Raw genomic sequence first — 23,023 nt, 5'->3', positions numbered from 1 at the left:
TAAGTGGATAGTCCTCCTTGGATATCTAACACATTTTATGTAATCTTTTAGTTAGCCAACTATTCTGGATTTTTCTCTAACACGTTGACCGTGGCGCGAATTCCCCCGCGGTGTGGGTGATTTATGGAGTGGGCGTGTTTTGGATGGCCCCCGAACGGGTTAAGCTTCATTCTTAATCTAAAAAACAGTCAAACACGAAGTTCTGAATGAAGAAAAAAATCTTACGCTCTTGTCTCATTCCAGAGTATGCCACTTAAAAACCCTGATGTAGAATGGCCCGGTTACTTACCAGTAATCTTTATTACTTTGAGTCCAGGTCCTGTTTGTTCCCATCCACACAGGGTGATGGGATTGATAATGTTGTAGACGAAGGTTGTAACTTGCTTGTATATATACCGGATGTGATGTCATTACCCCTCCCCTTTTCTTCTGCAACATAGGAATGGCGGCCATATTGGGAGGATTTTTTTGTATGTCCACTAGGGAACAGGTTATGTGGGATGGAGATAGATTCTTGTAGGTAAGGATTGTTGCGGGGAAGACGGACAAGGAAGTAATGATGGCTTCAAAATGGCTGATGGTGGCCATGATGAAGGACGGGGAGATGGTAACAGTGATGAGGTCACTGTTATACCTTATATTTAATGTATGCACGAAAATCATTATTTCTGTTGATGTACTCCACCGGAGTGGGGGGGATAGCTGAGTTCTTGCAGTCGCATGCTACTTGTGTTTTACACAATAAAACACAACACACAACAGCTACAGTATGATTGGGGCGAAACTACAGCACTTTCGTGTCAAAGCACTATTATGTGTGCAACACATCATAAAGTCCTAAACAAAGATACTTAATTAGTGCACCACACATCACAAGTATACACAAGTCAATGTGCTCCTTTTGCTTTGCTGTGCTACACAATACCATTTTGTGTTAAACTGTTCCACGTTTGTGCTAGATGACAGAAAACAGCACCGTATTCCTGAGCTCTTATTCTGGGATTGAAGTATGGATACACGGTTCATTTGAAGAAATGTGCTTTGAAATAGATAAACAATACTAGATTGTAATCGCACGTGCCAGCAATGTTCACGCAGGGGCCAAAGGGGACACTGAAGTCCTGATCTGGCTCAATAGATTCGTCGGGGGTGGGGTCAGATTTTCTAATTAGCTACATCAGTGGTTTAGTGAATTGTGTTTTTTAAACAAACTAGTGACATCAAATTGCTCGACCAAGTTTATTTTTAGTTTCAGGGTGTGATATGATTGTGTATGAGTTTATTTAGATGCATTGAGAAACCACTTTGTACAACTCTAAACCAAAAATAGAATTCACTGGAGTATTAATATAACTACATGTGTTAGCTATCAGTCTTGTCACCTCAGATCAGCACAGTTTGATGTATATAATTTCTGACAGCCTGGAGCTGATCTCATTAGGGTATAATTGCCATGCAATTGTGGAAGCAATTGGCACTGCACAGCTGTGAAGGATTGTCAGTTTTAACCCATCTTTAGCCAGAGGGTGGCTTCATACCTAAAGTCAGACATTGCCTTGAACCTCTCTTAAAACAGTGGTCTCTAAAAGGGCACCCTTGGAAGCTCCTGGGACTATTTTCACCAGGGATGAGTGACTGTGTTTTCGTTCTTGTGTACACCAAGGAATCAGGAAGAAGGGGCCTGGCATCGACTCACCAAAATACCAGGGAGGCGGAAGTGAAACCCTACACTATTTGACCTTATTGATGTCACAGGAAGTAATATGCTATGATCTGTGAAGTTTATTCTTCCCAGAAGTGATGCCACACGACCTCAACCCCAACAACATCACAATAATTGACATCAGGACTTTCCATAATCACTGGATGATTAATATAACAAATATATATGAGGGTACTCACATGATTTTTTTAAAGTATTGGGCGTTATACTTGCCCTGAATTGTAGCAAATGAACAAAGTAATGTCACCCTCCCAAGATCATTTTGAAAAAATGGTGTCAAATAGTGTATTTAAAGCACAGTTTTCACATACATGTTGCCCTAGCATCTGAAAAGGCACTTAGTAAATGTTCAAGTCCTTTCTTGGAGTGCCAAACCAACAAAACCTGAGAGTTGACCCCAGTGTTTTAAAACTGTGCTATGGGTGCCCCCATATGTGAAAAAGTAACTCCACTGTGGCCGGGTCAACATTCTGTCATGTTTGCATGGGCCGGACTGGGAATCCGAAGCAGCCCTGGCAATTTTGTCAAATCGGCAGGAATCCAAAGCATTCCTGGTAATTTTGTTGTACTGTCCCTCATCTCCCAAAGGGGTGGAGGGGTGTGGGGGGAATGGGGGCAAGCATGAAGCACTGCTGTTTAACAATTCAGCCCCCAGCACTGCTACTTTTGTTACTGGGTACTGATGTTGCAACATCGCTACAATACTGGCCCCTACTACTGATAAACCGGCCCCCAACCTTCCAGCCTCCCATCCCATGCAAATGCATGATGCCCGCTATGGCTAGTCTGAGCCTGATGGTTGCCCCCATCGCCCACATGCTGTGAGTGCCCCCTTATGCCAAATATGACGTATGTTACGCTCGCGCCAGAAGTTTGCCATTAACATCATCCAGATACCTTGGGTGACCTTATGTTATAAGTTACCTCTAAATTGCCAGGCTCCGCATTACGTCACGGCTGCCCCCTCCCATAAGACCAGTACTATGATTTTGCTATGGGTGCCCCAATGCCAACAATGACATTATTCCATTGATTATCTCTAGTATGCCTGTGACAATATTTTATCACATGTGCCTGCCATGCTAAGGATTGCCTCCAGTAGGCCTGCAACAATATTTTGTATGGGTGCCTCTATACGCCCAAAATTACCTTCAGTATGCCAGAGCCAATGGCAGACTTTAATCATAATTCCTTGTTCTCACTCACTTAAATTCACTCAGTGTCACTCACACTCTCATCTGTTCTGATCTTGTGAAAACATAAACTTCTATTTATATTGCTGTAACATGAATCGGCCAATTCACAAAAGTAATCTGAGGCAAAATCCTAACTTTATGACTTTCGGTATTCACAAAAGGCATTTAGGAGTACTAAAGTTAGGATTTTGCCGCAGTTCAGCTTAAATTTTGGTCGTAAGTTAAACTTAAGACAAACATACGTTTAACTGAGACAAAATCCTAGTATGTTCTTGGCACCTGTACATGACAACATGCACTGATATATTTTCAACTCAAATATGAATGGCGTTTTCTTATTGATCTGAAGTGACCTTTAACATAACTCAAGGTTGTAGATTTGTACGTTTCCTCTTAGTAAAGCATAGCCTCGCTTTCAATACTGCCAACTAGAAGTGAGGTTTTAAATATAGCAATTAAGTCAGCAGTGCATGAGTGTATTGTATCTTTGCTTCAAGGACATCTTACATTTTCTCTGTGAAAAGACCCTGCCACCTGCTCATTAGATACCTTTCACTGGAAGTTAAAATTTTCTGACACATCTGCACCCCATACATTTGTATGGAGAGAAAATGTATATGAACCTTTCAATTTTGTATGGATTTTTGCATTATAAGCTCCAAAAGAACGTGTTGACTGAGAGCTCAGGTCAGTTGAATTGACAATTGTTTCTTTATTATTTGATGTGCTGCTTGCTATTTTTCTATTAAATTCAAGTTAGACTTTTGGCTTCCCGGCGAGTAGTGTTTTATTGTAACATTCATGTGCACTCACTCATTCATTCTCACTCACTCTTGCACTCACATTTACTCTCACTTGTGTCACTCATTCTTACTCTGACTCATTTATCCATTCTCAAGCACTCACACTCACCTGCAATCACTCTTAATTTCACTCTATCATTCTCACTCATCACATTCACTCGTATTCTCACTCGATTGAACATTATCAGTCAGTCACATTTAATTGCGCTAGCTATTACTCTCACTCATTTTCACTTTAGTCTCACTCATTTTCACTCACAGTCACACTTGCATACTCTCATTCTCACTCACACTCTTTAACACTCTCTGACACGTATTCTTTTATCACTCACCCACTCTCCTTCACTTGCAAACACTCTCACTCACTGCTGCTCACTCCAGCACATTTGTAAAAAATTATTACCATTATTCACTATTAGTATAATAGAAAAACTGGGCCGAAAACAAGGAAGGCGTATCCCTGATAGGCATAAGGGTGAGCCATCCACAAAGTTCTTTGTACTGATTTTGCCCCCTCTGAGACAAGTGGTTGCAAAGGCAATGACAAGGGTCAGGAGGGAGAAGTGAGACTGGCAATCTCAAAACAACATCAATGCGAGAAGGGCAGATCTCAGATTGGGTGGTGATGAACCCTTTTGTCGCGACCGCAATTCCGCTGCGGCGGCTTTGATGAGTGGGCGGGGTTGCGTCGGCCAACGGACGTACGCAGCACTACAGAGGAAGTCATGCGACGGCCGTTGGCCGACAGAAGCACGCAACGGGTTAAGACATTTTTGTTGATTCTGAGATGTCAGCACCAAAGACACACTGCAACAGTTCATGCCTGAAGACCTCAAGGATGACAAAACGTTATTGTGTTTGTAGACAGAAAAGAGTTTTACAACAAATTACACATTACTTCAACTGAGTGTGGGGTTTTTTCAGAATGTTAAACTTGAATTGGATTGTAGTTCTGGAAATTGAAGATAACTGCGCTCCTGCCTTGAGCATACTCAAACTTAATATATGCAATATATGCTGTCCAATAGGAATTACCTAAGGACTTGCATGTGAGTGTCACAGATGCAGACCCACGGCTCCCTGTTAACATACTGATTTGCTCTTAAATCAGGTGGCAGCAAAGCAAGATTTATACACCAAGGGGCATATTTACAAGGGCTTTATCTCCGCTTTTTTGGCTTACAAAGCCAAAAAAGCGGAGATGAAACCAGCGCCCTATTTACAAGAGGGTGCTAACATGCATAATCGCATGTCAGCACCCTTTTTCCCAATGACTCCCTTTGCATCTCCAATGAGATGGAAAGTGGGAGTTACTGGGCGTACCCCGGATGGACTACCTTGTAAATACCGCTGATGTTTACATCGTGATATTTACAAGGCAGCTCACATGATTTTAGCACACATTAGATTTTGGTGAAAACAGCCGTTTTTGCAAAAATCTAACGTCTGCTAAAATCCTGACTTAGCCAGCCCTAACATAGGGGCATATTTACAAGGGCTTTATCTCAGCTTTTTTGGCTTACAAATCCAAAAAAGTGGAGATATAACCAGCGCCCTATTTACAAGAGGGTGCTTACATGCATAATCGTATGTTAGCACCCTTTTTCCCAACGCCCCCCTTTGCATCTCCAATGAGATGCAAAGTGGGCGTTACTGGGCGTACCCCGGATGGACTACCTTGCAAATATCGCTGATATTTACATCCCGATATTTTCAAGGCAGCCCACATGATTTTAGCACACATTAGATTTTGGGGAAAACTGCAGTTTTTGCAAACTCTAACATCTGCTAAAATCCTGACCTAGCCATCCCTAACATAAGGGGTGGATTATGCTGATACAACCCTGTGGGTCGTATCAGCAAGGTTATCGCCGTTATGCAGGGAACATCGCTGGAAAACCATCGGTGTTCCCTGCAAAAGGGCGATAACCTCGCTATCTCTGGAATTTTTATCGCCCTGGAGTAAAGCGTTGTTAATAACGTGCTACCAGGGCGATAAATACCAGAGATAGCCTGTGATAATATAATTAGCACTAAGCACGGTCAGCGATAATTATCGCTGGCCGTTGTTAATATGCCCCTCAGTAAGGCTGACACCTCATTGTAGTCTAAACAAATAAAACGTGTTACACAGGTGCATGTGATCATCTCATTTACATGTGTGATCAGCACAAAATGCATTTTTTTATGGTGCGGAAGAGCAGGAGTGCAGGTGGTGTAAATGAGGCCTGGATGAAATTTAAAATAATCCAATGCAATTTTCGAAATTTTGGTATCCGAAATTCCCGAAATTATACCATTTCGGCTGTAAACAACAGAACATGAGCAGTTGTACGCAGTGCTTTTCTTTTTGTGTATTTTTGATTAGCGCAAAACGCATTGTCGTGTCAAAAATTGACAAAAGGGTGCATTTCATGCTAACATATAGTGATAAATGATAGATTTACATTTCACGTAATTACACATCATTTGACATATTTTAGTGACATGTTGCGTAGTTCCGCAAAATCAAATTACACCAATATCACATACCTCTAGACATAAATGCTTAATGGGCATTCCAGATACTTGCATGTGGTCTCCTCGTACAGGAATTGAAGTTCGTTTTTGGATGTTACCTAGGCTTTGTCCTTGTGATAAAACATAAGGACTCTAAATTTGCAAATTATACCAACAAATAAGAATAAGGAGTCTTTTAAAGTTTGGTACCTTTTTTGGCAGTTGTACATAAATACTATCATTAAAACCATTTGTAGCAAGAGTGCTGGCTCTGAGACCATTGCCAAACCGCCGCTCCTTAATATAAGCCAGTGCGAAGAGCTTGCACAATTCTTCACGCACAAAATTGAAAAAATCTACATGGAAATTGCTAAATCACAATCCAACAGGACCCTGCAGTCACATTCGAACATCGCGTCTCTAACCACATCCGGCCCTTCCCTAACTGATTCACCCCACACTGATTTACACTTGGACTCTTGGCCCCTTCTCAACCTGGATTCCCTGGAAACTATTTTAGGAAAAGTAAAATCTGGTTCTCCGATAGATCCTCTTCCAATCCCAATATTAAAACAGCTTGACATCCTTCATCTGTCCGTTATTCTAAAAGTCCTTAACTCCTCCCTGCTCGAATCCACAGTCCCTGCACATTGGAAACACGCCATGGTGACCCCTCGCCTGAAAAGCCTACGGCCGACCCGAGTGTTCTCTCTAGCTATCATCCAATTTCTCTTCTGCCAGCCTTCTCCAAAACCCTTGAGAGACACATCATTTCCCATCTCTACCAATTCATCGAATCTAATAAAATCCTCCACCCCTCTCAATCCGGCTTTAGAACCGGATTTTCTACTGAAACCACACTGCTGGGGGTCACGGAGAAGCTGCGCCATCACCTTGATAGAGGAGACACAGTTGTGCCCATACTGCTCGACCTCAGCGCGGTGTTCAACACCATTTCCCATGCCATACACATCAACACACTAAGCTCGCTGGGCATTTGTGGCCCAGCATTGAACTGAATCTCCTCTTTTCTAGCCTACCGCACCTTTCAAATTTTTTCTGCCACGGCCAATTCTAACATTTACTCTTCACCTTACGGTGTACCCCAGGGATCTATCCTTAGTCCTCTGTTTAATTTATACATCAGGCCTCTAGCACACATCGCTGAACAAGCCGGCATGACCCTATTCACATATGCCGATGACTCCCAGATCACCTTTTCCCTTTCAAGCACTGACCCCAGCTCGAAATCTCTTCTTCAGACAGGCCTAGGGAAAATTGACACCATGGATGAACTGCAACCTCCTTAAATTGAATGGTGAAAAGACTGAGGTCCTGATTCTCGGTTAAAAAAAGACCTGTGGGGCCCTTTACACTGGCCTGCCGAGATGGGTGCCCTCCTGCTGCCCTCCAGACATGTCCGTAAACTGGGAGTTACTATTGACGACTCCCTAACCATGCACCAGCAGGCAGTCAAGGTCTCAGCCGTCTGCTTTACCATCTTGAAATGGCTTAGGAAGATCATCTGGATGCTGCCAGGCGACACCCAGAGATCAGTGGTCCATGCCCTTATAACATCTCGGCTGGACTATGGAAATGTCCTTTATCTGGGTTCTATCGAGGCAGTGACCAGATGACTGCAGTTGGTACAGAACTCTGCAGCGAGATTACTGTGCAGGATTCCCAAAGCCACCTCCATCTCCGGCTACCTCCGTGACCTACATTGGCTCAGGGTTGAGAGTCGTATCAAATTCAAAACCCTGAGCTATATGTTTAAAATCAAAATGGGCACGGCGCCACAGTACTTACAATCCCTTGTCTGTCCCTATGCCCCCACTCGCCATCTACGGTCTACAACACATGGAAATTTCACTGCACCTAGAGTCAAGCTCTCCAGGATGGGAGGGAGATCTTTTTCCTACCTTGGCCCATAACTATGGAACTCTCTCCACCCTGACATCTGCAAAGAAACCATCTATGCACGGTTCCGCACATCTCTCAAGACCTGGCTATTTAAGCAGTTATGTTATGTTATATATGATTTGTAACGCGCGCAAGTACTCAGGAGTATCCTGGTGTGAATGTCTTCCGCAAAATATGCCATAACATGGCGCAAATGTCTTCCGCGAAATATGTCCGTCCAGCGCCAGAAAACCCTTTTTGGGTAGCTGCAGCGCTCTATAAGTTTAATAAATAAATAAAAAAATTAAGTTAACTTATATATTGACTGAATTCTGCTGGGGAAAGCATAGGATCTTATTTAGAGCTTTTTGGAGCAGGATCATCATCATCCTGGACCACTTGAAGTTCCTAACCTGATTTAGAGTAGGGAACTGCTGATTTCTGATGTTGAGCCATCAATTGGCTCTATCCTCAGAAACCCTTGACCTGGTGAACATCCTTCACTGGGACGCAGGCCGCACTGATAATAGCTGCACACACCCTGACTTTCTGTGCCGGACACCTCCGCTCATCCATACTCCTACTTGCACAAATCCCACGTGTACGGAAAGCCAGATCTGGCATTCTAGCCTTCTCCTGCATCGCTCCTAAAGCTTGAAGGACCTGCCTCTATACGTAAGAGCATTCACTTCACTTCTTGAAATGCGTAAGAAGCTGAAGACCTGGCTTTTCGAGTTGTCCCACTGGGCCCTTGGCGTGCCTATACTCACTCCTGCTTAGCTCCAGGATACCCTCCCGGGTGAATGTGCGCCCTACAGATCTGCATAACAAAATAACATAGCATAGCATGACATAACATAGCATGGCATAACATAAGATACCAGTGTCCTCTATGGGAACAATGGCAGTCCCAGGCATGGAAACAAATGATTTTCCTGATGCACGGAGAGCAAATTAACCACCCTTCAAGGCAGTTTTTTGATCTGAAACTACCTCCCGGGCACCACCCCACGAATATGCTGAGCAGACCAAAAAAATCTAGGACCCTGCATGACATTCATCTATGCCTTCAGTGCATCATCTACCCTAGTGAATGCACTGAAGACACAGAGATTCCAACTAGGCCGGAGAAGATTTCTGGATATGATTGGTAGGTTGTGCACCCTGAATATTGAGCCCACAGTATCAGTGGGACAGAATATCGAGGATAATTATTAAAATAAAATATTATAGGAAAGAATATTTAGGTACAAAATATTGAAAGGTAAGTGCATGCAGGGAAGTAAAGATTTACAATTGCTGCATCCACATCTACATACTTTGAAGAGGTATATACCACGTAGGTACATATATGTGGTGTAAGGTATAGAAAATCTAGACTTACTTACCTGCCAATATTTCGTCACTCTTAACACAGTTAAAATTTCACATGAGACTGGCTGCGCTGTTCTGTTTTTATTCTGGAAACTCTGATGAACATTGTTAAGCTATGGTTAGAATTTAGGAAAAAATAACTGAAAAGGGCAAAAAAGTGATGGTTTAGGCATCACAAAAGGCCATGATTTAGGCAGGGATGATTTCAGCTGTCATTTTGTTAATGTGTAAATTGACATTGAAAAACAATAAAACAATCAGGATATATAGAGCAATTAAACGTAGCATTATTTGACTCGTTCAGGTTTTTTTTTAATCACGTCTTTCTCCATTTGTCGCTGTTTTCACGTATTTTGTTCCTTGCCTTTTCTCCCTGTCTCGCTTGATTTCATGAAAGATAAGCCCTGGTCCCCAAATTGAGTGCGAGTGCAGCCCACCTATTTTGGAATAGATCTAATACTAGATTTTGAGTAGGATCGACCAGCCCATCTTCATAGGTTGTAGCGACCGAGGCTGAAGGCATTTGGCCTATTTTAGATTTATGAAGCTAGGGAGTTTTGTACTTGAACCTTGAAACCACTTTAGAATAAGAGAAACTGACTTGTGCAGTGAGGAGGAAGTGTTAAAATATTTATAAGTACTATTAATAATAAGATCTGCCCTTGGTTAAATGTTGTTCTTCTGTAGTGCAAAACATGCTAAATTACAAGACTTAAAGGGGCCATCCGTTAAATGTGGTCACAATAGACAAACATAAGCCAAGCAGGCATCTCTGAACCAAGGAACAATCTAGAATGTCCATAATAGGGATCTCTAGTATGTATGATTCCTGAAGATATGTGGGCAACCTATCTGGTAGATTTATATGGCGGCCCTTCTTTTTCATCTAGACCCCAGGGAACTCTTGATAATAAGCTCCCCCTCACTTGGTTTTCAATTAAGGAAGTAAGAGCAGTTATTGAAAGAATAAAGCTTTCAAGGGCCGCCGGTCCCCACAACATTCCAGCGGTAATATTTACATTGAATAGTGATTGGAGGGCAATGGTGTATTCCGCCTTTGTTTGTTGGATTTCCTTAATGGGCCTCCATGCTCCATCGTGGAAAGGGTCTAGGGTAAAACCCATCTTAAAAAAAGGGAATTGGTCAGATCCTACACATTATAGGCTGATCAGCCTTTTGGATATTTCCCTTAAGGTATTCTCCAAAATTATTCTAAGTTGGAAGACTGGACCGTCGAATCCAAGATAATCCCAATAGAGCAAGGGTGTTTCGGAAGGGCCCTTCCACCATAGATCATTGCTCTGCTTAATGGGCATCATTAAGAAGCCTCTAAAAGTGAATCTAAGCCTGTGCTTTTGTTTTGTCAACTTCAGGGCAGCCTTTGATTCAGTGGACAGGGACACCCTATGGATAAAACTTGCCACCTAGGAGCTCCCTCAGAAACTCCTCCGTGTATTACAATCCCTACACTCTGCAAATTGGGCTCTGGTAGAGCTAGATAAATCGGGCCGGCTATCCCAGAGAATTCCCATAAGAATGGCCTTTGGCAGGGGTGTGTTTTAGCACCCCTGCTTTCTAGTTTATTTTTAGCTGACCTTCCTACTATTATATCCCAAACAAAGTCCTTTTCCCCTAAAGTCAGGAAACCGCACATTGTCTGTCTTCTTTATGCAGACAACCTGGTAATGTTTAATTGCATCACAATTGGTCTGAGGAGGAAATGATACGTCCTTGAAACATATAGTATGCAGAACCAGCTTAAAATCAGTCTAGAGAAGACTAAGATGTTGGTCTTTGGCAACAGAGTAAAAAATGTAGCTGGTATCTAAACGCTCAGGAGGTAGATTTAGTTGATTACTATAAATATTTAGGTTTGACTTTTAGGAGGAACTTTAAATGGGACACACACTGGGATTGTATTGAGCAGAAGTCATAGCTGCAGGCTAGCTGTTTGTTTAGATTTAATTGGAAATATGGTGAGTTGTCTCATACTCCTTCATTGAGGGCCTATGAAGGAAAGATACCTCCCCTGGGCTTGTACGGTGCAGAGGTCTTTTCCCTCGATTCCTCCTATGAGTGGGACTGTTTAGAAGGGGCAGTCCTCAGAAGACTTTTGTCGCTTCCACCCGGCATCATGGTCCAGGGCATAAGGGTGGAGTTCAATCTTACCTCCTGGAATATGTCAGCATTTACTGGGGATTTAAGATTCTTAAATGGACTCTTGGAGGACGGTGAAGTGACAAAGGTCTCTAAACTCTGCTGGGACGGGTTCAAGGCAGTGAAAGAAGGTGGGCAAGGGAAGTAAGAAACAGATTAAATGGTATTAAGAACCTCCATTCTGATTGTGGTACGATTACATCCTGGTCCCCTTTTGTAGGTAAAAAAGTAATGAACAAATCTGCAGCAAAGCGAGCTGGGACTCTCGACCTGAGCCAGAAACCTTCGATTAGCTTACTAATTTATTTGAAAAGTTTTATATAGCGCTGGGTAGACCCGGAGGTGTCAGAGCGCTTTACATGAGGAGAAACATTGTTTCAGAGCATAGATTCAAGTTACATGAGTTACTGGAGCGAAGTTACATGCGTTAAAAACATAGATGTACTGAAAAGAAATCAGGCAAGGGGGAGAGATTCAGAGGAGAGAGGAAAGGAGCAGGGGAGGTAGGTAGAGTCCTCAGAGTCTGGGGTTGAGTACCATGTCCTTAGACTGGCCTGAGGTCTAGTTGAATGGCAGCCTGAGCAGGAAACATTCTGAGAAGCGTAAATTGTCTGCATACCACACCCCCCTTGGTCAATATGGGACAATGAGAATTACTAGGGCAGGGCTTGGTGTACCTTCCTCAGGCTCCAAGGAATCAAGCTTAAGGGGGAAAATGTGCAGTGAAGGGCAAATTCCATTGCAACTGAAATATATCCCTCAATCCTCCCTCCAAAGGATCCTGGAACGTACAGAACCGCTGGCACTAAGCATTGTCTGAGGCGGTGCACAGGTCTATCTGAGAAGTGCCCCACTGGGCTATGCTTTCCTTGACTACCTCCTGCAACACTCGCAACTTGTGATCTGCAAGCTAATGGCGGCTCAGGCAGTCATACCCTCTCTAGGTCTGGGTACTGTTTTTCCTTACCTGACACAGCTACCTCCCCCCGGCATGTGGAACGAAATTTGAAGGGCAAGAGTGGGGTATTATCTAATCAATGCATCCGCTCTTGTTGGGTCAGGCTTCAGGAAAATTATGTTTTTTGTCCCTGCCCCTGAATGTAAAATGCTCATTGTTGCAAATACTTATGGGCTGCGCTTTTTACCTTTCAATCTGCATTACGTTTTTAAGACCCTATTTTTAAATATAGAATTGTGCGAAGGATGAAGGCTGTAGAGTTGCTGTCAGAAATGCATTATTTAGATGTGGCAGTAGGAATTGCTAGGTTTCTATGTTCTGTCAAACAGAATTAATTATGGATTACAGTGAGGGGGGGTGATGGGTTGACCTGACAGGTTTTACATGAATTCTACACTGTAACTGGTTTGTGTGTTTTTAGAATATTTTATGGACAATTGTCCAAATAAACTTGTTTTCTAACTACATACCTAGAATGTTCACTGTTGGTGACTGCTAGCGATGCAGAGAACTGTTCTTTTTCTCTACATTGGATATATATCTTTTCACGTATCAATATATAAGAGTCGTAGGTGTATTCCTTTAAATAATACATTGTGTGTAATGAAAATGTGCCACTATTTATGTTTTAGCTGTATAACCTGTGAACATCAATAACTTAATGAGTTGTTCATCCCAAATAAACTTAATTCCTTAGCAGACTCTAAGATATATACTTCTAGGAATGATAGTTTGAAGGTAGGAGGGAGGACCCTCTGTAAAAACTTCTGGGAGCCACTATACCCCGCATAATGACATTGAAAAAAAGTGAATTAGGAGATAGATTTATAATTTTAAGTAATTTTGTTTCATTTTGAGCCATTTTAGGGAGTGAACGCCACAAATCATTGTGATGGAATGGGCTGTACTTCAAACTATTTTCTCAAACTGCTGCAAAATAATAAATGATTAAACACTGTCCTGGTTGCTCAGTTAAAAAGCTCCACATAATCATACAAATAATTTGTAACAATAATAATGATTCTCATAATACAAGGGATTCTGCAATCCCAGTATAAAAACCTGGCTCTAATTTCTATAAAACAGAAGAGGCAACTTGTGACACACCCAGTCGCCGATTATAAGGAAATGACTAACCACTCAACTGTAATAACTTATTACAGTTGAGTTCTGAGCCAGAATTCCTGCTGCCAGAGCCAGCACCAGAGGGGCACGGCAGGTCAGGTCACAGAGCATAATGAAAGCAGCTGTGTAAAGAACCAAACCAAATTTGCTTTTCCTTAGTCTGTTCTGTTTATCTAGCTGTACAGTGACAAGCGAAAGGGAGATATTTATGGCAACATGTTAATTTCTTGCCCTCCTTAGGTAATTATAAAAAGTTAGAATCTTTCTGCATGTTTGTACACATTCCCAGCTATTTCCCTTTTCTTTACAAAAAACAGACTTGTATTAAACTGATTCTAATACATTTTTACAACAAATTTCTATCAGCTTTTTTGATGTATTTGATTTTGCGCTATAGATACTAGAAATTGTATTTTTATTCCTCATGTTTGCAAGCACGCTCTCGCTCTCATATGAAAGAGCTATGCACCAAGGATGTAAGTGATTTGTAGGAAAGATGATGGTGTGGCCATGTATTACAAGAGATAAAGTATCCCCTGATGTACATGATAAGGATATTCAAGTCACCTCAGAGTTCCATAATCTTAAAAAGGAACTCAACCTTCGGTCTTGCTCCTCTACATCATGGGTATTCACAAACATTGTTCCTAAAGCTAAGCGGTGCAGAATGTAAATGTGGGATACTTGTAAAGCGCACTGTTACTCTACCCGAGTGTCCTGGCGCTGTAGACCTCTGGGAAACCCGTCCTGGTTTTCCCTGTGAGATGGTCCCTTTCTGGGTATCTCCAGGGTGAAACCAGGCATCCCCGGCGTCTGTGGGGGGCCGTTGTAGAGATGAGGCAAGCTTAATGCCCAGAGTTACCGAGTGTGTTCCCTGGTTAGAGTAGGCACTGAGGCGAGAATTATCAAGTCCGTTGACCCTGGTCAAAGACCCTGCCGCGTCGGGAATTGAACCCTGGTCCCGGGCCGTTCTCTGCTTACAGGTCTGCCGCCTCTAACCAGTGAGCCACACCTCTCCACCCTAGTTATTTGCTTTCTTTAACTTTAAAAAAATATATTGAATAAATGCTTTCCTGATTATTTACCTTTTTTTGTGTTAGTGCTGAGTCCAGTAAACAGCATCCCAGTGCTGCTGTTGACCAGGGGACCGCATTTAAAGGTCACGAGGGCTGCATACTGCCCCGGCCGTACTTTGAGTATCACTGCTCTATATGGTCATGGAATTCCTCAGTGACCTGCAATATCCTTATAATAAACCACAGGGTGTACTTTATCCCATATATAAAAATAACCTGTTTTATATAGCGCTTTATACCATACTTCCATTTCTTAGTACAGTGAGGAGTAGGTGTAACTCGTATTCAATTTATCAAACTCCAAAGGGTGTAGGATTGAGTTATCTTTATCGGAATTCACACTCGTGAGGCATGCAAATCTTGCAAATCTTGCAAATCTTGCAAATCTTGCCATTGCGGGCCCCCAGAGTGTGGGGGGGGGTGCACATAGGGGGTACCCATGGCACCCCACACATTGTAAGGCACTATGTTGAAGGCACCACGTGGTGCCTGCCATGTAGTGCATGGCAATGCTGTGCACAGTCCTTTTACATTGCAAGTGGGTCTACGTTTAATATTTATAGGGCAGGTCTTCTGTTTTGAGAGTCCTTGCAAATGGTTTACAAATGGATGGATAGGAGCCTGCGATGCCTGCAATAGACAACAAATTGCCTTCCTTGCCTTTGCATTCACGGAATGACAGCATCTGTTTATAAACAGCAACTTTCTAATATGAGGACTAATTTCAAAAATAAAAGTTAGCATTCACTGAATGACACTGGTGGTGGTGGGGGGGGAGGGGTCATGCATTTGATCCCTGGACCACAGACTGCTCCCCCAATGCCACATTCACATAGTCATATGGTGAAGGCTGTCTCGTGGGGACAGCTTCCATTTTGCAAGCGAGATATCATTACCTTCAGTAAGTTTTCTTTAGAGCAGTGTTTTACAACCACAATTATGGTCCAAACCCACTGATAACCTGCAATTGCTGTGGCAAACCAATGAAACCTTCCATTGTGATTTGGTAGGAGGAGGGGGGGGGGCCTTTCTCATACCAAACTGCAATCTGTGACAATGTACATTTTGTGAGGCAGAAATTAATTTCCAACTTCTAGTGTGTCTTTTGTATATTTCACTACCTTGCCAACTAAGAATACAATTACCTTTAACTCATCAGTCACCTCATCTACATGACCAAATTCCCATATGTAATATGTATTTTACCATCATCATTATGTCAACACCATAATCTCATTGAAACTTGTAGTTTGTTCTGTTGTCCTGATCTTAGCTGTGCCCGCCCTTAAACATATTTCTTCCTCTTACTCTAACCTTAAACCATTTCTTTACTGATACCTTAACCCTAATATTTCCTTACTCTTAACCTAACCTTAAACTTATCCTTAGCATTAACTTAATCCTAGTCTTTCCTTTACTCTTAACTAACCTTAAACTTACCCTTTACTGTTACCTCAACCGTAATATTTTGTTTACTCTTAACCTAACCTTAAACTTAGCCTTTACTGTTAGCTTAACCCTAGTCTTTCCTTTAGTCATAACTAACCTTAAACTTATCCTTTCCTGTCACCTTAACCCTAATCTTTATTTCATTCTTTATGAAACCTTAAATGTATCCTTTTCTGTTACCCTAAGCCTAATCTTTGCTTGATTCTTAACAAAACATTAAAACTATTCTTTACTCTTACTTTAACCCTAATCTTTCCTTTATCTGTGACATAACCTAAACATTTCCTTTACTTTTACCTTAACCCTAACAGTGCCTTTATGCTTACCCTAACTCTAAGCCTAAACCTTTCCCTTATCCTAACTCTTATCTTTACTATAACCCTAAAGCTGTCCCTTACCTCGGTGTCTCTCATTTATTTTAATGTATGCTTCTATTTATTAAATGTATGGTTGTAACACCTCCTTTGAGGCATTCATATTCATTATGAAGCAACTTTTCTATGTCCTATTGTGCGATGCATGCGAATTTATCTGCATTAGTGTGTGACCACTATGATAAGAGGTTACAATACAATGTAGAAATGCTTATCAGGCTTTCTCCTTTACTTTCTTCAGGAGAGTTACCATTAATAAAGGTTAACAGGGCACCTGTGCAGTTTAGGTGTGCTTTGGGCCATGTAGTTAAGACAGGCAGTGTCAAGAACAATGGAATTGAGATGTACACGTGACTTGTGAGCAATTACTATAGGGGTGAGCCATTCAGATGACTCAATGAGCTCAATGATAACAGCCTCCATTTGCCTTTTAAGCTCACCTTCCAGAGGTATTCTTTTGAGATTTGGGGTGGAACACACTTTGTGTGTGATGGGTCTGGCTCCTTCCTTGAGTTTTATCTTATGTTGGAAATCTTTTAGCAATCCTAATTGGTCAGAAAACAACAGCAGGATCTCTTTATAAATATTAGCCTCAATCTCTGGTGAATTCACAAAAATTAAAGGCTCAGCCCTATTGGGACTGAAGGTCATTTCTAGTTTTTTGGAGTTTCCACCCTAACAAGGTCGAACCCTGTTTTGAAATACAGTCTTTTCCAACAGTGGAGCATCCTATGAAAGATATGCGCATTGTGACCATGACTGTTGATGGAATAGGGTCTTCTCAGATGTGGAGCTGGTTCTGATAGTTATAGTCATTCATTTCAAATATCTTTTTGAACACACTATAATCAATTCAAGTGTACATGGAACAAGAATCTGCTAACACTTTGACCTTCTTGACATATAAATAAATCTCACATGAAGGAGGATGCTTGCATTCACTCTCCTATTTGTCTTGTAAAAACAAACTTACTTAAGTGACACTCATTACTTTCAACAACATTTACACTTTTGTTGCTGGATTCTTTACACGCTCTTGCTTAATGTCTCTTTTTCCCATATCTGCGTCAAACCCAGTGCTTAGTTTGAGCCGGTGGTTTCCGGTGCTCGGCACCGGCACATAATTGTCAACACCAGCATTTGAAATTAAAAGATGAGCAAAAAAACAGTTGCTTTTTAATTCAATATGTATTAAAATCAACTAATACCAGCCACCAAAGCCATTCTTATAGCTTTGGGGGCCTCAAAGAGTCTGAAATGTCACACTTGTAGCAGTGTGATGGTTAGTAGTTGTGCTGGGAATATCATTGGCATTGCTGGCAGGGGCGATGGGTGGTGCTAGCTTTGGTGGCCTCCTCACCAGGGCCCAGACACTTATCCTTTAAACAAATTAAGCACTGGACAAACCACACTGTGTGCAGGACAATTGGGAGAATTATCCATATGATTGGGATTACCACATCTATAACACCTCTGTATACTGGGATCTACCTCACTCTTAGGTAAACCTCCTCTTATTTTTTGAACTTTGTCAACTTCTTGAATGTTTGTTTTATCAATTACCTCACACACTGCAGTGTCATTGGTTACTTTCATCTCCTTCATTTCGTTCACAAAACTCAGCTGTATGTTCAATACTTTTTGCAATTTCTTTATATTGTTTTATATAAGGACTAGCAGCCCGTCCCGACGTTGTCCGGGTATGAATTGCTGCCGGCCAGTGGTATATTGTTTTGTAGGATTTCGTTTAAATAGCATTTCTTATCTGTGACAGGCCTGTGAAACGCTCCGATTCACAGTGCACTGCTGATGCACTTAAGAGTGCGCGTTCAGTAGTGTGTGTACTCGAGTTTCCCTACTTTATTTTTCCTTGCAATATTATATAGCGTGAACTCGACAACATGGCATGAGTACAATTTACATTACAGAAGAACACATTCATTTGTGGTAGGTACGGGGAGACAAAGCGATTTGCCTGGAATCACAGGATGTTGAGCTGATGCCGAGATTCGGCTGAAATGCCAGAAACCGGTCCTCGGAAGCTTGTTTCCGGTCCAGGGAAGGCATGTCTTGGCAGTTTGGGCTGGACTGTTCCCATGAGGCACAGGGACAGACTGATTTGCATATGGCCATGTCTGAGCTGGGGTGGCAGAGTGGGCTAAAGAACGGTGATGGATTTAACCCAGATCTGTTGACTGGTTGTGAGTGTTTGATTGGTTCAGATGCTCCATCCATCACCACCCCCTTTTGTACCGCGAGATTCGAACGTAGCTCCCCAGCTCTAAAGTTCGCAATTCTAGAACTTGTGGCAGGAGGTGTGTCTAAAAGTGTATGTCGGTGCAGGCCATCAATGAGAGAGACCTGTGCATTTTTCAAATCGGTGGTGAAAAAATATGAGCATGTTGCTGGAGATGTGGGCCGCCATGCCACCAATGTACTTACCGGGGGAGGGTAAAGACCCATTATTCCGCAACTTTCTTTCCGCATACCATCACTCCGCATACTTTCATTACAAAAGTACCATGACTCCGCAATGCCATTATAACGCATGGCATTACATTTTATATGCTTTTACCAAGCATACATTTACAACAAAATTCGTTGTAAATGCATGAATCGTAAAAGCATGTTTTTTTTAATGTTTGGATAAGGTAAGTATGGGTATAGGGGTATATGTTTTGGGGTACTGAGGTATATGTTTTGGGGTGTTTGGGTTTTTTAAGGGTTCAGATATAGTTTGGGGTTTTGGGGTACAGGGGTATTTTTAGGGTTCAGGGCTAGGTTTGGGTTTTGGGGTATAGGGGTATTTATAGGGTTCAGGGGTAAGCTTGGGTTTTGGGGTACAGGGGTATTTTAAGGGTTCAGGGCTAGGTTTGGGTTTTGGGGTACAGGGGTATTTTTAGGGTTCAGGGCTAGGTTTGGGTTTTGGGGTACAGGGGTATTTCAGGGTTCAGGGGTAGGTTTGGGTTTTGGGGTACAGGGTTATTTTTATGGTTCAGGGCTAGGTTTGGGTTTTGGGGTACAGGGGTATTTTTAGGGTTCAGTGGTAGGTTTGGCTTTTGGGGTACAGGGGTATTTTAAAGGGTTCAGGGCTAGGTTTGGGTTTTGGGGTACAGGGGTATTTTAGGGTTCAGGGGTAGGTTTGGGTTTTGGGGTACAGGGGTAATTTTAGGGTTCAGGGCTAGGTTTGGGTTTTGGGGTACAGGGGTACTTTTAGGGTTCAGGGGTAGGTTTGGGTTTTGAGGTACAGGGGTGTTTATAGGGTTCAGGGCTAGGTTTGGGTTGTGGGGCACAGGGTATATTTATAGGGTTAAGATGGGTTAGTGTATGATTGTGTAGAGATATCATTACCTTCAGTAAGTTTTCTTTAGAGCAGTGTTTTACAACCACAATTATGGTCCAAACCCACTGATAATAACCTGCAATTGCTGTGGCAAACCAATGAAACCTTCCATTGTGATTTGGTAGGAGGAGGGGGGGGCCTTTCTCATACCAAACTGCAATCTGTGACAATGTACATTTTGTGAGGCAGAAATTAATTTCCAACTTCTAGTGTGTCTTTTGTATATTTCACTACCTTGCCAACTAAGAATACAATTACCTTTAACTCATCAGTCACCTCATCTACATGACCAAATTCCCATATGTAATATGTATTTTACCATCATCATTATGTCAACACCATAATCTCATTGAAACTTGTAGTTTGTTCTGTTGTCCTGATCTTAGCTGTGCCCGCCCTTAAACATATTTCTTCCTCTTACTCTAACCTTAAACCATTTCTTTACTGATACCTTAACCCTAATATTTCCTTACTCTTAACCTAACCTTAAACTTATCCTTACCATTAACTTAATCCTAGTCTTTCCTTTACTCTTAACTAACCTTAAACTTACCCTTTACTGTTACCTCAACCGTAATATTTTGTTTACTCTTAACCTAACCTTAAACTTAGCCTTTGCTGTTAGCTTAACCCTAGTCTTTCCTTTAGTCATAACTAACCTTAAACTTATCCTTTCCTGTCACCTTAACCCTAATCTTTATTTCATTCTTTATGAAACCTTAAATGTATCCTTTTCTGTGACCCTAAGCCTAATCTTTGCTTGATTCTTAACAAAACATTAAAACTATTCTTTACTCTTACTTTAACCCTAATCTTTCCTTTATCTGTGACATAACCTAAACATTTCCTTTACTTTTACCTTAACCCTAACAGTGCCTTTATGCTTACCCTAACTCTAAGCCTAAACCTTTCCCTTATCCTAACTCTTATCTTTACTATAACCCTAAAGCTGTCCCTTACCTCGGTGTCTCTCATTTATTTTAATGTATGCTTCTATTTATTAAATGTATGGTTGTAACACCTCCTTTGAGGCATTCATATTCATTATGAAGCAACTTTTCTATGTCCTATTGTGCGATGCATGCGAATTTATCTGCATTAGTGTGTGACCACTATGATAAGAGGTTACAATACAATGTAGAAATGCTTATCAGGCTTTCTCCTTTACTTTCTTCAGGAGAGTTACCATTAATAAAGGTTAACAGGGCACCTGTGCAGTTTAGGTGTGCTTTGGGCCATGTAGTTAAGACAGGCAGTGTCAAGAACAATGGAATTGAGATGTACACGTGACTTGTGAGCAATTACTATAGGGGTGAGCCATTCAGATGACTCAATGAGCTCAATGATAACAGCCTCCATTTGCCTTTTAAGCTCACCTTCCAGAGGTATTCTTTTGAGATTTGGGGTGGAACACACTTTGTGTGTGATGGGTCTGGCTCCTTCCTTGAGTTTTATCTTATGTTGGAAATCTTTTAGCAATCCTAATTGGTCAGAAAACAACAGCAGGATCTCTTTATAAATATTAGCCTCAATCTCTGGTGAATTCACAAAAATTAAAGGCTCAGCCCTATTGGGACTGAAGGTAATTTCTAGTTTTTTGGAGTTTCCACCCTAACAAGGTCGAACCCTGTTTTGAAATACAGTCTTTTCCAACAGTGGAGCATCCTATGAAAGATATGCGCATTGTGACCATGACTGTTGATGGAATAGGGTCTTCTCAGATGTGGAGCTGGTTCTGATAGTTATAGTCATTCATTTCAAATATCTTTTTGAACACACTATAATCAATTCAAGTGTACATGGAACAAGAATCTGCTAACACTTTGACCTTCTTGACATATAAATAAATCTCACATGAAGGAGGATGCTTGCATTCACTCTCCTATTTGTCTTGTAAAAACAAACTTACTTAAGTGACACTCATTACTTTCAACAACATTTACACTTTTGTTGCTGGATTCTTTACATGCTCTTGCTTAATGTCTCTTTTTCCCATATCTGCGTCAAACCCAGTGCTTAGTTTGAGCCGGTGGTTTCCGGTGCTCGGCACCGGCACATAATTGTCAACACCAGCATTTGAAATTAAAAGATGAGCAAAAAAACTGTTGCTTTTTAATTCAATATGTATTAAAATCAACTAATACCAGCCACCAAAGCCATTCTTATAGCTTTGGGGGCCTCAAAGAGTCTGAAATGTCACACTTGTAGCAGTGTGATGGTTAGTAGTTGTGCTGGGAATATCATTGGCATTGCTGGCAGGGGCGATGGGTGGTGCTAGCTTTGGTGGCCTCCTCACCAGGGCCCTGACACTTATCCTTTTAACAAATTAAGCACTGGACAAACCACACTGTGTGCAGGACAATTGGGAGAATTATCCATATGATTGGGATTACCACATCTATAACACCTCTGTATACTGGGATCTACCTCACTCTTAGGTAAACCTCCTCTTATTTTTTGAACTTTGTCAACTTCTTGAATGTTTGTTTTATCAATTACCTCACACACTGCAGTGTCATTGGTTACTTTCATCTCCTTCATTTCGTTCACAAAACTCAGCTGTATGTTCAATACTTTTTGCAATTTCTTTATATTGTTTTATATAAGGACTAGCAGCCCGTCCCGACGTTGTCCGGGTATGAATTGCTGCCGGCCAGTGGTATATTGTTTTGTAGGATTTCGTTTAAATAGCATTTCTTATCTGTGACAGGCCTGTGAAACGCTCCGATTCACAGTGCACTGCTGATGCACTTAAGAGTGCGCGTTCAGTAGTGTGTGTACTCGAGTTTCCCTACTTTATTTTTCCTTGCAATATTATATAGCGTGAACTCGACAACATGGCATGAGTACAATTTACATTACAGAAGAACACATTCATTTGTGGTAGGTACGGGGAGACAAAGCGATTTGCCTGGAATCACAGGATGTTGAGCTGATGCCGAGATTCGGCTGAAATGCCAGAAACCGGTCCTCGGAAGCTTGTTTCCGGTCCAGGGAAGGCATGTCTTGGCAGTTTGGGCTGGACTGTTCCCATGAGGCACAGG

General features: G+C 41.7%; 1 protein-coding gene across 1 annotated transcript in view; it reads right to left on the bottom strand.

The window, feature by feature from the left end:
- KBTBD12 (kelch repeat and BTB domain containing 12) overlaps nt 1-23,023 on the bottom strand; it is a 420,487-nt gene that overhangs the window by 175,069 nt on the left and 222,395 nt on the right. The gene's annotated exons all lie outside the window — the stretch shown is intronic.

This window comes from Lissotriton helveticus, chromosome 9, assembly GCF_964261635.1.
Source record: "Lissotriton helveticus chromosome 9, aLisHel1.1, whole genome shotgun sequence".
NCBI classification, from domain to species: Eukaryota; Metazoa; Chordata; class Amphibia; order Caudata; family Salamandridae; genus Lissotriton; species Lissotriton helveticus.
Note: the sequence above shows the minus strand (reverse complement) of the source record. Positions and strands in the feature narration are given on the sequence as shown.